The 14,825-nt window shown below is 39.1% G+C and overlaps 1 protein-coding gene across 2 annotated transcripts in view; it reads left to right on the plus strand.

The window, feature by feature from the left end:
• Window positions 1-1,108: 1,108 nt before the first annotated feature.
• Taok1 (TAO kinase 1) overlaps window positions 1,109-14,825 on the plus strand; it is a 137,171-nt gene continuing 123,454 nt past the window's right edge. For both annotated transcript variants that reach the window (XR_005726458.2, XM_005327853.5), the window contains exon 1: window positions 1,109-1,776. The gene's annotated coding sequence lies outside the window, so the exon portion shown is untranslated. The remainder of the gene's footprint in view (window positions 1,777-14,825) is intronic.

Genomic DNA, 14,825 nt, shown 5'->3' on the forward strand with positions numbered 1-14,825 from the left:
CGCCTGGCATGTGTGAGGCATTGGTTTTGATTCTCAGCACCATATAAAAATAAATAAAATAAAGATATTGTGTCTATCTACCATTAAAAAAATATTAAAAAACCCCAAACAAACCACTTTTTGTCCCTAAAAAAAGAAGAAAAATTATTCACCCACACACACACACACACACACACACACACACACACACACACACACACACACGGGTTTTTTTTTTTTTTTTTTGTACCTGGGACTGACCCCAGGGGCGCTTTACTACTGAGTCACACCCCTGTCCTTTTTTTTTTTTTTTTTTTTAATGTACCTGGGACTGAACCCTGGGGCGCTTAACCACTGAGTCACATCCCCAGCGGTTTTTATTTTTATTTTGAGACAGGGTCTCGCTGACTTATTGAGAAGTTGGCCTCAAACTTGTGATCCTACTGCCTAAGCCTATCAAACTGCTGGAATCATAGGCATGCGCTACTGTGCATGGCCCTTCCCAAAGGAGTTCTACCTCTCCCTGCATATCCTTTGGTTTGCTGCACTTGTTCCAAAAAACTACTCATCACTCAAACTACCAAACCTGCAAATTCTTTTTAAGTAGCTTTCCTACCATCACAAATATATAGGGTGGCTTAAATTATATTTCCAAGTCTTACTGCCTTTCCAAAAATTACTATAAACTATTAGAATCTGAAAACTGAATTATACATTGATTACGATGCTCAGGTTACCTCTGAATTCCAAGGAGGAGTCGAGGTAAGGTATCTAAGGAATGGGATATTTTACACTTTAGGACAAACTTTCACACCAGCACTATTGGTTGGTGGGAGGAGCTGATGATTTGGAGGTGAGAAGAAGGGGAGTGCAGACAAGTTAGTCTTCTTAGACCTCCGGGGGTGAATACACCTGTCACCCGCGTGGCACAGAAGCTCAGAAAGCTGAGTGAGGTTGCGCTGGACAGAGTATAGGCCACCGGGGGAACTCGGCTCAATTAAAAGGTTTACACGCGCCCTCACGGGCGCGCGCACGTACGCAGTCGTGTCTTGCGCAGGGTCGGGCCTGCCTGTCAGGCGGGAAATCTCGCGAGATCGGAGACTGGGATGACTGTCGGGAGGAGGGGAGTGGTGTCGGGGAAGGGGGGGAACCTGGGCAGCGGCCGGGCTCTGTGGCTTCAGGGCTCTGAAGGAGAGAGGGAGGGTGGCAAAGAGAGTGAGTCGGTACCACTGCCTGCTTGAGGAAAGAGGAGTGGTCCCGCTCGCCCTGCGCCCTTCGCGGGCCAAGAGTGCTAAGCACCCGCGAGCCTCTCAGGCCTCCCGGCCCCTGGGGACCCCGCCCCGCCGCCCGCCGGCCGGCCCGCGGCCTCGCTTCTCTTTGTGAGCGCCCCCTTCCCAGGGGTGGTGGTGGTGGTGGCAGAGGGCCACGCGTGGGCCCGCCCGCCGAGGGGCCGCGGCGGGGGACCGAGAGGGCCTCGGCTGTGTGAGAACGGGAGGCGGCCGAGGCCCGGGCCGGTTCCCCCGAGGCGGCGGCGGCGGCTCCGGGCACTTCCCCGCGCCATCTTAGCTGAGCCCCAGCGCTGAGGGCACCTCCTCGACTCTGGTCGTCCCCTCGCCGCCCCCCTCCCCGCCCCTTGTCGCAGAGCTTGGGCTGGGCAGCTCGCTGGGGCTCCGCGGGGTGGGGGGCGGCGGTCGGTCGCCAGGCCCCCTCCTCACTCCTCGCCCTCCAGCTAGCAGCTACCTGAGCGCTGCGGGGGGCTGCGTTTGCCTACTCCGCTCCAGACCTGACGGCTAAAGGGTAAGGGCACCTCTGCTAGGGAAAGGAGACCTGGCGGGGGGCGGGGAAATTCGGCCCACTCAGGCCTCTACGGAAGAAGGGATGTGGGAGTGGGGTGGGGGAGGGAGACAAGGAGGGTCTGTGATTCTGTGGGTGGGGTGAAGAAGCTGGTTAGCTGGGCGCCCTCCTGTTATGCGGGGCAGGAGCAATTACATTCCTTTTTCCTGAGGGTCACCGGAAGGGGTGGTGGAAGGGGATGTTTCGAGGAAGGTGTGGCCCTCGTAGGGAGACAGGATTGATGTGCACCCCGATTTAAAGGCGCGAAGTCCCTTTCCCTCAGGTCTCTCTGCTCCTCCCATTCCTCCTCCTCCTTTGTAGTGTCTATGTGTTCTTGGGAAGGGAGACTGCTCTGAATAGCCTACTGGGTGGATTCAACCCTCAAGAAATATATACTTCTCTTTAGGGGTGGTGGAAGCGTTTCTCTCCCCCTACCCTTCCCCCTTCCTCATCGTCTAGTGTACTGCAATGCTGCAGAAGTCCGAGGCAATTTCTTCATACACAGACCCATGTATACACTGAAGGGAGGGGGAGCAGGAGAGAGAAATAATGGCGCTTCCCTTGGAAAGGTTACTCTTCTTCCTTTGATTTTTAAATCGATAACAGTACCGTTAATACTCTTCTCCTGAGATCTGTCCATGGAAAGTATAGCTGCTCCTGTTGTTATTGTTAGGGGGTATGGCCTTTCAAGAGGACCCCTCAAGTTGGAACAGTTGATGTGTCTCTGGATGGGCTTTTTTTTTTTTTTTTGTTTTGGAGCAGGTTGAGTTTTCGTTAGAATTCAAATAAAATAATTTTGTATTCTCTTTATTTTTCTTCCTATAGCTTTTGCAAGTTTTGAAGAGTTATTGAAAATTATACAGGGGTTGGGGCTGTGGCTCAGCGGTATCGCGCTTGCTTGGCATGCGTGAGGCGCTGGGTTGGATTCCCAGCAACATATACAAATAAATAAAATAAAGGTCCATCAACAGCTAAAAAATATTTTAAAAAAACCAATTATTACATACAGACAGGCTTTCTGATAGAAGTTTGTCCCTGGGCTGTGGATTTTAAAGGTTAATACTGTTTTGTGTAATATTGAAATTGGAATTTTTCTGAAAATCATTAGGTTAGAAATCTTTCTGTAGCAAATGCTCTGTTTCTTAAAGAAATCAAGATAATTGATATTAATATGCCCAATTATGATTAACTTTTGCTTTGTATCATTTTTTTTAAAAAGGTCATCTCAGTTGGTTTGGTACTTGTTGGTTTTGTTTGGGTAAACATAAATAAAAACAATTTTAACATTGCCACGTGCTTTTTGTGACCAAAAAGAAGTCTTCAAGTCCTGAAGGAATCTTGATGAACTGTCAATATTTTTTCCTTTAAGTGTTTAGGTTTACTGGGGAAGTGATTTAAAAATGTTCCACATGTGAATATTAGTAGAATTAAATAATTTTCCCAAAGTGATGAAGTTGACTAAAATGTAATATCACAGATATGATCTGTCTTGATATTTTACAAACAAGTTATAGTTGGTGTTTAAGTTTTACTTAGTGAATTATTTATTTAAAAAATACTTTTTGTGTTTATGTTATCATTAAATGTACCCAGAACTTTCTTGGTGTGTTGCTTTTTGAAATCTGTTTGAATACAGGGATATAAAGATGTTAGCAATAGTGCTGGGCACTAATAGTTTCTATTATCTTATTTCATGATTTTGATGTAGTTTTATCATTTTTTTCCCTTCACAAAATAGAATGCTCTTTTCCTTCTTTCTTCCCTTTTGATGTTCATTTCAATTGATTTAATTTAAGCAGCACTATTCATTTGAATCTGTATTTCATGATAAAAAATTTCATGTTGTGACGTGTGGAGTTTTCTCCTATGTGGCAAATTGTGCCATAAGGCCTATTTCTGTAGATTATGGTTTGTTGATAATGAATTCATGTATACTAGCATGTGTATATCCATCCATACTGCTTACTAGAGACTTCCTTTATCTTAGAAAGATTGCAGGAAGAGAGGCTTTATCAATAAAAGCTATAAAATTTAAGAATATACACAGGGTGTGTATTTGCTGTATTTCAGCATATCAGGACTAAGTGGTACTCTTGGGGGTAACAAAAAGAAACACTGTTTTCCATAGCTGATAGGAACTCTGCCTAAAAGTGGTAAAAGTGTCTTCAGGATCAATTAGCTAAATTTGTTATTAAGGAAAAACTGCCTGAGGGTTTTTTCAGAAGATGACCTCTGATGTCACTGTCAGAAAGAGAATACTGAGAACTATTAGTCTGGGTTGATTCCAGATTAGTATGGCACTTCTTATGTTTCTAAATAGTTCATGTACAAAATGGCAGTGTACATCACTTCCTGTTCTTTCACAACTGGCTCTTTCTGTGGATTCCCTTTTAATGACTTAATTTTTGGCATTCTGATCTCTGATTCGTTAATTTGGTTATAATCTCATGTCTTATACATGGAGGAATATCTTAGAATCCACTGGTTTAGAGACTTTCACAATAACAAAACATTGCTTCTAAACTGAAGAATATTATCAAAAATAAATTGAAACTCTGAAAGGTTTTTTTTTGTTTGTGTGTATGCTCACACACACACCCACCCAACTGCAGGGATTGAACCCAAAGCCTTGTGCATGCTAAGCAAGCGCTGTACCATTGGGTTATATCCTCAACCCTCTGAGAGGGTTTTTTTTGGTACTGGTGATTGAACCTAGGGGCACATTACCACTGAGCTACATCCCCAGTTCTTTTTATTTTTTGTTTTGAGACAGGGTCTTGCTAAATTTCTGAAACTGGCCTCAAATTTGTGATCCTCCTTTGTCAGCTGGGATTACAGTGCATGCTACCTCACCCTGCTCTTGAGAGGTTTTAAAGAGATACAGTAGTGTGTAAGTCCAAAATGTACGAGGGGTTGCTGAATAGAAAATAATAATTATTTTTTCTATAATATAAACTTCTGGAGAACTGTGTATATGGCAATTAATTGAATATATGTTATTAAAAAATAAGATTTGTTTATCAAGACACACATGGGGGCAGCAGTTGTAACTCAGTGGTAGAGCACTTGCCTAGCATGTGCGAGGCACTGAGTTTGATCCTCAGTACCACATAAAAATAAAGGAATAAAATAAAGGCATTGTTTCCATCTACAGCTAAATAAAAATATGCATTGTATTTGGTCCCATTCTTTGATGTTATTCCATCAATAAGAATGAAATTGATTAGTTATTAGGATACCATAATGAAAAAAGGATACTCCCAAAGAAGTATAATTGATTTTAATAATTTGATGATTCTTAGTGGACATGAATACTTAGTAAATCCAGAAGTTACCTTTGCCAACTGTTGGCATTTCATGTAGAATTGAGATTATATGTTATTGTATGTAGTACCTGGAAATAAGTTGTTTTGTATTTGGCTGATTTGTTTATTTGTTAAAATCAGTTAATTTCTCATTTGTATCTATCTCCTTTTGATTATAAGTAGTTTTTATTGTAACAGCTAATTGCATTCATACAGATTTAATTTTCAAGAAATTAAGAGCTTTTTTTGGTAAGAGTTAAGGATTCAGTTTAGGATCATATGTGAATGAATCTCTTCTTTAAAATTTTGACTATTGACTACTATTTCTATAGTCAAGTCTTGTATAAAATTGGACTATTTCATTAAACAGTGTGCCAACATATGATCATCTGCTTTTTAGGTTTCTGAACTTCTTCATGGCTGGACTTTTTTTTTTTTTTAATATTCTTTAAGGTTTCCTGTTATAAAATGAAAGTGAGAAGATATAACCAATATTTTGTTTCTTTATATTCCATTGTTGGGTTAAAGTAGTTGAATTTTTAGTGATTAAAATTTGACTTTTTCAGGGGTAGGAGGGAAGCAGGGGTTGAATCAGGGGCATTTGGTCATTGAGCCACATCCCCAGCCCTATTTTGTGTTTTATTTAGAGACAGGGTCTCACTGAGTTGCTTAGCACCTCGCTGTTACTGAGGTTGGCTTTGAACTTGTGATCCTCCTGTCTCAGCCTCCTAAGCCACTGGAATTACAGGCCTGCATCATCACACCTAGCTAAAATTTGATTTTTAATTTCATTAAAGATGTTTTATATCTTCTAAAATATCACATGAATTAAAACTTCGGAAGGGCTAGAAATGGCTATTTTCAATTGAGGTGTTTTTGTCATCATTTGATAACAATTATTTCTATTTCTATATTCCTTCAATTTGTGCTAGAAGCAGATTTTTTGTTCTGAAATATAGTCTAAGGCTGTGTCTTCTTACATGATAACACATGTGGTTCATAAAAGATAGGGGTTTCTGGGCTGTGGTTGTAGGTCAGTGGGAGAGTGCTTGACTAGCTTGTGAGGCACTGGGTTTGATCTTCAGCACCACATAAAAATAAATAAATAAAGGTATTGTGTCCTTTAAAAAAAAAAAAAAAGTTTCTCAAAGTACCTTGCAGTGCACAGTGGCATATGTCTATAATTCCAGCTATTGTGGAGGCCGAGGCAGGAGAGCAAGTGTGAGGCTAGCCTAGGCAATGTCTCAAAATAAGATAAAATGGGCTTGAGATGTAGCTTTGTGATAGAGTGCCCCTAGGTTTAACCCCCACTATTGGTGTGGGTGGGATGGGAGTGGGGTGGGAGTGACAGGTTGTGGGAGAAGGATTTGGCCTATAAAGTAAGTAAAGGTACAGGTTACTGAGTACTTTGCATAATACCACAGCCTAGTAAAAATGCTCTTGAGCTAAGTTGGAGAATCACTTGATGCCAAGAGTTTGACATGCCAGCCTGGGCAATGCATCAAGACCCCATCTCAAAAAAAAAAAAAAAAAAAAGCCAATGTCAGTTGTGTCCTAGAGTTTTTTAAAAATATTTTTTTAGTTGTAGATGGTCACGATACCTTTATTTTGTTTATCTTTATGTGGTGCTGGTGATCAAACCCAGTGCCTCACACATGCTAGGCAAGCACTCTACCACTGAGCCACAACCTGGCCTCTGTCCTATGTTGTTATTTATTTATTTTTGCAATGCTGGGGATTGAACTCCAGGGCCTCATGCATGTTAAACAAGCACTCTACTACTGATCTATAAGTTATTATTTAAATATAACTGTAACTGCCCCTTACATTATTTAAGTATAACTGTATTTAATTGCCCTCTAGCTTATCTTTCAGCTGAGAAAGGGGCCCATTTTTCCTTTTGATAAATTATTTGATCAAATAATTTTATTCAGGTTTAGATGTAGGTGAATTACTACAATGTTTAGAAAGACATTCAAAATTTAGTTTCTGAGAAAGAATTATGAGATAATAGAGTGGAACAGAGCTTTCTGATTTTCATACACCAATAATAATAAAACTAGCACTTAACATTACCATTTATTAGCTGTATAACTTCTGTAACTTTTTTTGGGGGGGGGTTGTAATCAAGGGATTGAACTCCGGGTCACTCAATCACTGAGCCATATTCCCAGCCTTATTTTGTATTTTATTATTATTTTTTTTAAAGAGAGAGGGAAAGAGAATTTTTAAGATTTATTTATTTTTTTAGTTTTCGGTGGACACAACATCTTTCTTTGTATGTGGTGCTGAGGATGGAACCTGGGCCGCACGCATGCCAGGCGAGCGCGTTACTGCTGAGCCACATCCCCAGCCCTATTTTGTATTTTATTTAGAGACAGGGTCTCACTGAGTTGCTTAGGCCTTGCTTTTGCTGAGGCTGGCTTTGAACACGCAGTCCTCCTGCCTCAGCCTCCTGATCAGCTGGGATTACAGGCATTCATTCGCCCACCAAGCCTGGCCCCCCCAGTTCTTTTTATTTTTACTTTTTATTTTATAGTCTTGCAAAGTTACCCAGGCTGTCTTCCAAATGCTATTTTGCCTCAACTTCCCAAGTAGCTAGAATTACAGGCATGTGCCACTATGCCTGGCCCTAATGTGAATTTTAATCTTTGAGAAGGTTTCTTTTTTCCTTGCCTGGAATGAAATTTCTGTTCTCCTTTGGCATTTCATTTGTTTATTTAAGAAAAATTTGATATCCCATTTCTGCCTCCTAAGCTCTTTTCACCATCCTTGATTTTGAAGGCCATTGGAGTACTCATTTTTTTCTAAGCTTTTTTACTTAGATGGTATTCGTAGGTGTATCTTCACCTTGCAAATGCTTTATATTTAAAAATGAATTAATTCAACAAATTGTAAGTGAAAATTATGTGCCATTAAGACACTGTCCATGCTCTGTATGAATTTTGTCTTCTCAGTTTTTTTTTTTTTGTCTCCTGAATAGTTTTCTCAAGCTAAATATTTATAAGAAAGCAAAGACTTGCTTCTTTGGTTGTGACCCCTTAATGGCTTGTGAATTCCATTTAGAGAACTACAATAATGAAAAAATAATTGGCAGTGTCAGAGTTTGGTGCCCAAGTTAGGTAAGCATTATTATGGGACACTTTTGCTTGCCATATTTTTTTTTGTATTCTGGCATCCAGTTAACTTTATTTTGAAATTTCTTTTTCACCTCATCCCTTCTTTTTTTTTTTTCCTTTCTACCATTGCTGGGTATTGAACCCAGGTTCCAGTGTATGCTAGACAAATGCTTCAGACCTGTTTTAACTTATACTCTTGTGTTTCCCAAATTATGCTTATATTTATTTTTTACCTTTTTATGCCAGTAACTTTACTCTTAATCTATACTCATTGCAATCACCAGTTATTTGGTAGTCATGTTGAGCATATTTATCTTTCCTAGATCTCAGAGTTAGAGGGTATATTGCACTTGGTCCAAAAGATTTGAGGCAGGATACTAGCAGTTTTGGGAATGCTGGTTAAATTTTGATTTTTTCTTTTTTTAAACTGGGGATTGAACTTGGGGGTGATTAACAACTGAGCCATGTCCTCAACCCTTTTTATATTTGATTTAGAAACAGTCTCACTGAGTTGCTTAGGGCCTTGCTGAGTTGCTGAGGCTGGCTTTGAACTCATGATCCTCCTGTCTCAGCCCCCTGAGTAGCTGGGATTTGCAAGCAGGCACCATTGTGCCTGGCAAATTTTGATATTTTGATACTGGGAAATGTGTGTCATATGCTCTGTATGAATGCAGTTTCTCATGAATTGCAGAATTTATTAAAAGAAAAAGAGGTATAAAGTAAAAAAAAAAAAAAAAAAAAGAGGGTTGGGGTTGTAGTTCAGAGGTAGTGTGTGAGGTACCGGGTTCAATTCTTAGCACCACATATAAATAAAATAAGGGTCCATTGACAACTAAAAGAATATATATTAAATTTTTTTTTTTTTAAATTGAGACAGGGTCTTACTATGTTGTGTAGGCTGGCCTTGACCCCCTGGGCTCCAGAGAACATCCTGGCTTGGCACACTGGCTCATGCCTGTAATCTCAGCTACTTGGGAAACAAGCAGAAGAATTACAAGTTTGAGGCCAAGCTGGGCAATTTAATGAGATCCTTTCTTAACAGTAAAAAGAACAGGGGAATAGCTCAGTACTAAAGTGCCCTTGGGTTCAAACACCTGTAGTATTTGGGGGGTGGGGAGGAGATCTTCTCCATAGGCTCATACCACTGTGCCCAGCAAGATAAATTTTTTTTTTTAGGGGGGGTACTGAAGATTGAACCCAGGGATGCTCTACTACTGAGCTGTATCTCCAGTCATTTTAATAAAAATGACTTTTGTTTTGAGACAGAGTCTTGGTAAATTGTTTAGGGCCTTACCAAGTTGCTAAGGCTGGCCTTAAACCTGTAATCCTCCTGCCTCAGCCTTCCAAGTTGCTGGAATCACAGGCATATGCCATCACATCCTGCATGAGAACTTTTTAAAAAACTTGGGACATATTAAATTTTTCAAAAAAATTTGGGGACATAGATTTAATTTTAAAATAGGAATTATAATATGTAGTAATGTGTAGTTTAATAAAATTTATTATATGACTTTTTATATTTTTTAGTTGTAGTTGACACAATACCTTTATTTTATTTATTTATTTATTTATATGTGGTGCGGTGCTGAGGATTGAACCCAGCGCCTTGCATGTGCTAGGCGAGCACTGTACCGCTAAGTCACAATCCCAGCCCCTATATGATTTCTTAATAGTCTAAATAAGTATATTAAAAGGATTTCAGTGTGCTTCAATGTATTATATCTAACCATAGTCCTTATGTTTTGGTTGATTTTATTTTTTAATTTTTTTGCGGTACTATGGAATGAATCCAGGGGTGCTCTACACTGAACTACATCCTCAGCCCACCCCCCCCTTTTTATTTTAGAAGCTACTATTTATTTTCCATAATTATATTTCCATTTTGCTTGGTGGTGGTTCCTATCTGCTCAGTGACCTGAGCAGTGGAAACTGCAGACCAGTCTTTAGTTGCTGAAAACGGGCTTTCCAGTCTTCAGTAGGAAACTGCAGGATAGGCAAAGTTTGAGGTCAACCTGGGCAACCTAATGAGATCCTGCATGCTTTCAGACCAGTTTGGAACCTCAGGTTGAGTAGCAGTGAACGTAAGAACCAGTTCATTTACTCTTAAATTCTTTCTTGGTCACAGCTTCTGGACTCTCCCCCTGGCCCCCCACTTTTTTCCCCCCTCATTTTGAAACAGGGTCTCATTAATTTCCATTTAGGCTGGCCTCAAATTTGGGATCCTTCTGTCTCAATTTCCCAAGTGGCTGAGATTACAGGCATGTGCCACCATACCCAGTATGGTTGATGTTTCTAATCCACTTATGCTAGCAATTATGAATCTCTGTATATTGGATTGATTTTTACCAGTTTATTTTTAGGGACACTGAAAAAGAGGTTTCAGTAAAAGTTGATGACTAGAATTACTAAAGTTCAAGGGTTTTTTCTTTTAGACTCAGGAGTTTAGTGTCACTGAAAATTTGAAAAGTTTTATCTCTGCCAAAAGCAACCATATCGACCTTTGAAAACTAAAATTACTTTTTAGCATGTAATTGTTCTTTAAAAAATTTTTTTATAGTTGTAGATGAACATCATGTCTATATTTTATTTTGTTTATGTGGCGCTAAACAAAATAAACAAAATATAGGTACCTCACAGGTGCTAGGTAAGCACTCTGCCACTGAGCTGTAGTCCCAGTCCCATGTAATTGCTCTTTTTTTTTTTTAATAGTTTTATTTCATTTATTTTTATGTGGTGCTAAGGATCGAACCCAGGTCCTGGAACGTGCTAGGCGAGCGAGCACTCTACCGCGGAGCCACAACCCCAGCCCCCATGTAATTGCTCTTGATAAAGAAACTTTATTCCTCATTGTTGCATAGGAATTCTATATAGTACATGGTATAGTATTTAATCTCATGTTGTGTAAATGGATGATGATGATTGTGAAATTTATAGCAATCATCACACAACAGGAATATGGTATTTTAGTTGATTTTGTTTCCTAGAATTTGAGCTTTTTAAAATTTTTTTTTTTTGTTATTGATGGACCTTTATTTTTTATATGCGGTGCTGAGGATCAAACCCAGTGCCTCACACATGCTAGGCAAGTGCTCTACTGCTGAGCCACAACCCCGGCCCAAATTAAAGGGTTTTGAGTCCCAGGAGGGACAATATAATGTGTTACTTTCAGATTCTTTAGTTTGATATGTAGTTGTTAATGATGATGTTTTTTCATTCTCTACCAAAAATGAAAAATAAAAAAAATTTGAAAATGAATTAAAATATTTTTAAAATTTCAGTTTAGGTAGTTACATGTATTTTTGTGTTTTATCTTTGAATGTTCAGTTCTATAATGTAATACCAGAAAGTTTAATCAAAAGTAAAAGTTTAATCAAAAGTGCTGTATGTAGAAGACAAAGTAAAAGGAAGCCAGGCATGGTGGTGCATGCCTGTAATCTCAGTGACTCAAGAGGCTGAGGCAGGAAGATCCAAAGTGTGAGGCCAGTCTCAGCAACTTAGAGAGACCCTGTCTCAAAATAAAAAGGGCTGGGGATGGTAAAGTGCCCCTGGATTCAATTCCTAGTTCCTCCCTCACTGGAAAAAAAATATATATATGTATATGTGTGTGTGTGTGTGTGTGTGTATAATAACTCTAAACAATTAGATTTAATAAGGTATCTGGTTAACATTTAAGAGCCTTGTAAATACAGATTTTTATTTAGTCTTTCAGGTGATGGCATGGACTATTTTAGGACAGGAATGGTGAAATAAATACACTAAGCAAACATTTGACATGTGTTCTATGACATTTGTTGAGGTGGTAAATCCATTCATTAACAATAAGGTAGGGGCTGGGGTGTGGCTCAGGGGGAGAGTGCTCGCCTAGCACACGTGAGGCACTGGGTTCAAACCTTAGCACCACATAACAATGAAATAAAGATATTATGTCCACCTACAACTAAAAAAAAAATTTAACAAAAAACAATAAGGTAGTTCTGTTATTGAAAAATGAAATGTTTGTTAAGTAAGCAAAATAATTGATATAAAATCTAATTTCCTTGACAGTTAATATATGAAAGTGTACTATCAATCCATTTTTTTTTGGTAGTTGTAGATGACGAATGACATTATTTTATTTGTTTATTTTTATGTGGTGCTAAGGATTGAACCCAGTGCCTCACATACGCTGGCAAGTGCTCTGCCACTGATCTAAAGCCATAGCCCTCATTCTATTTTTTAACATAAATTCTGTTAGAAAAAAAAAAGTTAAATAAAACGGTGTCCAGAATTTAGTGTTTATTATTTAGTTTCATTTATTCAGATTGCATTGTGATATGAGCAATTCAAGCATTTTTTTCTCCCCAGTACTGGGGATTGAAGCTAGGGTCTCACATGTTACACAGATGTTCTGCCACTGAGCTAATACACCCTTGCATGTTTTGTTTTTGGTTTTTGTTTGTTTTTGTACCTATGGGGATCAAATCCAGGACCTTGTCAATGAGAGGCAATTACTTTATCACCGAACTACAACCCCAACCTTTATGTGTGTGTGTGTGTGAGAGAGAGAGAGAGAGAGAGAGAGAGAGAGAGAGAGAGAGAGAGTTTGAGAAGGGTCTTGCTAAATTGCTAAGGCTGGCCTCAAGCTTAAAGTCAGTTCCTTGGCCTTTTCCTTTTTGGTAGTGCTGGGGATTGAACCCAGGGCCTTGAACATGCTAGGTAAGCTGTCTACCAGTGAGCTACTTTTCCAGCTGTTGGTTGATATTTGAATCATTTCTGGTTTCTGGGTTTTGTCTATTATGACTAAAGCTATTATGAACATTTTTGTGTAGCTGTTTTTAATGGACATGCTTCTCCTTCCCTCCCTTCATTTCACCAGGGATTCAACCCAGGGCTGCTTAACCACAGAGCCACATCCCTAGCCCTATTTTGTATTTTATTTAGAGTCAGGGACTCACTGAATTGCTTAGCGTCTTGCTTTTGCTGAGGCTGGCTTGGAACTTGTGATCCTCCTGCTTCAGCCTCCTGAGCCACTGGGATTATAGGTGTGTACCACCATAAACCTGGCTATATTTTTGTTTTTGTTAATATCCTGAAGTCTTCCAAGTTAGAAATTTTAGGATTGTTTTCTTTCTTTCCTATGTAAATTCATAAGTAGGTTATGAGATCATGATATTTCTTCTTTTGAAATGTTTCAGTTTTTATTCTCTTTTTTAGGGCTCTGTAACTTTCTTGTAAGAAATTACTTTTTATTTTTGTGAAGTTTATTTTAGGAGTCAGGGATGTAGATGGTGTAATTCTGTGTGTATATGGTGTAATTCTGAGTGAGGCTTATGGTCAGGTGTGGATGTTGACTGGTGATAGGGTGATGCTGATATTGAGGTTATAAGATGTGGATAAGGGCTGTTGCTGTTGGATTCACTCAGTGCCTATAAGCAGCATTTTAGTACTGGTAACCCCTCCTCCCAACCCCCATTGCTGGGAATTGAACCCAGGGGCACTCTAAAAACTCTTCAGTTTTTTATTTTGAGACAGTCTCACTGAATTGCTAAGGCAGGCCTCAGACTTGCCGTCCTCCTTCAGTCTACCTGAGTTGCTGGGATTATAGGCATGTGTCACTGCACTGGGCATCTGTTGATAATTTTGTTTTTCTTGCTACTTTTAGTTTGTTTTTGATTTGTTGTATATTTATGGGCATGTAGAAAGGTCTGGGAGTGTAGCTTAGTGATCAAGTGCCCTTGGTATGTGTGGTGAAAAGTTTATTGTCACGGATGTTCTTATTGCTGTGTGAATTTGAGCAAATCACTTAATCTCTCTGAGCATAAGTTTGATTATCTGTACAATGGGAATAAATAATAATAATATTTTTCATGTTGGGTTGTTAAGAGGATTGGAAGCAATTTTTTATATATACATCTTAGAATAATACCTGATACATTATGTTAGGTGTCAGCGCTAGTATTATTATAATTGAATATTACTTAAAAGACTTTTGTCCTCTGCCAGTTCAGATCCTTTCATGTATTACCAGAAGACTTATCTCCTAATACAGCACTCTTTTATTTCCCCCTTGGGGTGCTAGGAATTGAACTCAGGACCTCATGCATGCTGGACAAGATGCATTCCTGTCCCTAGCATTCTTCTTTCACTTGTTCAAAACTACAGAGGTTCTTACTATATCATCTGCAATTATTTGTGTCTTATTTTGAAATTGTGGTATGTTATACAAATAGTAAAATACATCAATGAAGTTTTACAAATATTTCTGCTACTCAGATTAAAGCTGTAGAAGGTTTCTTTATTCTTTCATTAAACAGTGTAACAAATACTTCACTGAAATTACAGGCAAAATTTACAGTTTCTAGTATTCTATAGGCTCCCTCCCTCCATCCCCTCAATAATCATCTCCCTTGTTCCTGTTCTCTTCCATAGATTATTTTTGTAGGTAATTGTTTTGTTTAACTTTTAAGGTTAACTATGATTAACCCTTTCATATATATTGTGACCTTATTTCACATTATTGCCCAGCCCAACCTTTTTTTGTATATTCCTTCTGTGCCTATTTCTGTCATGTCCCTTTTTAAAAAATATTTTTTAGTTGTTGATGAGTCTT

This window comes from Ictidomys tridecemlineatus, chromosome 3, assembly GCF_052094955.1.
Source record: "Ictidomys tridecemlineatus isolate mIctTri1 chromosome 3, mIctTri1.hap1, whole genome shotgun sequence".
NCBI lineage: Eukaryota > Metazoa > Chordata > Mammalia > Rodentia > Sciuridae > Ictidomys > Ictidomys tridecemlineatus.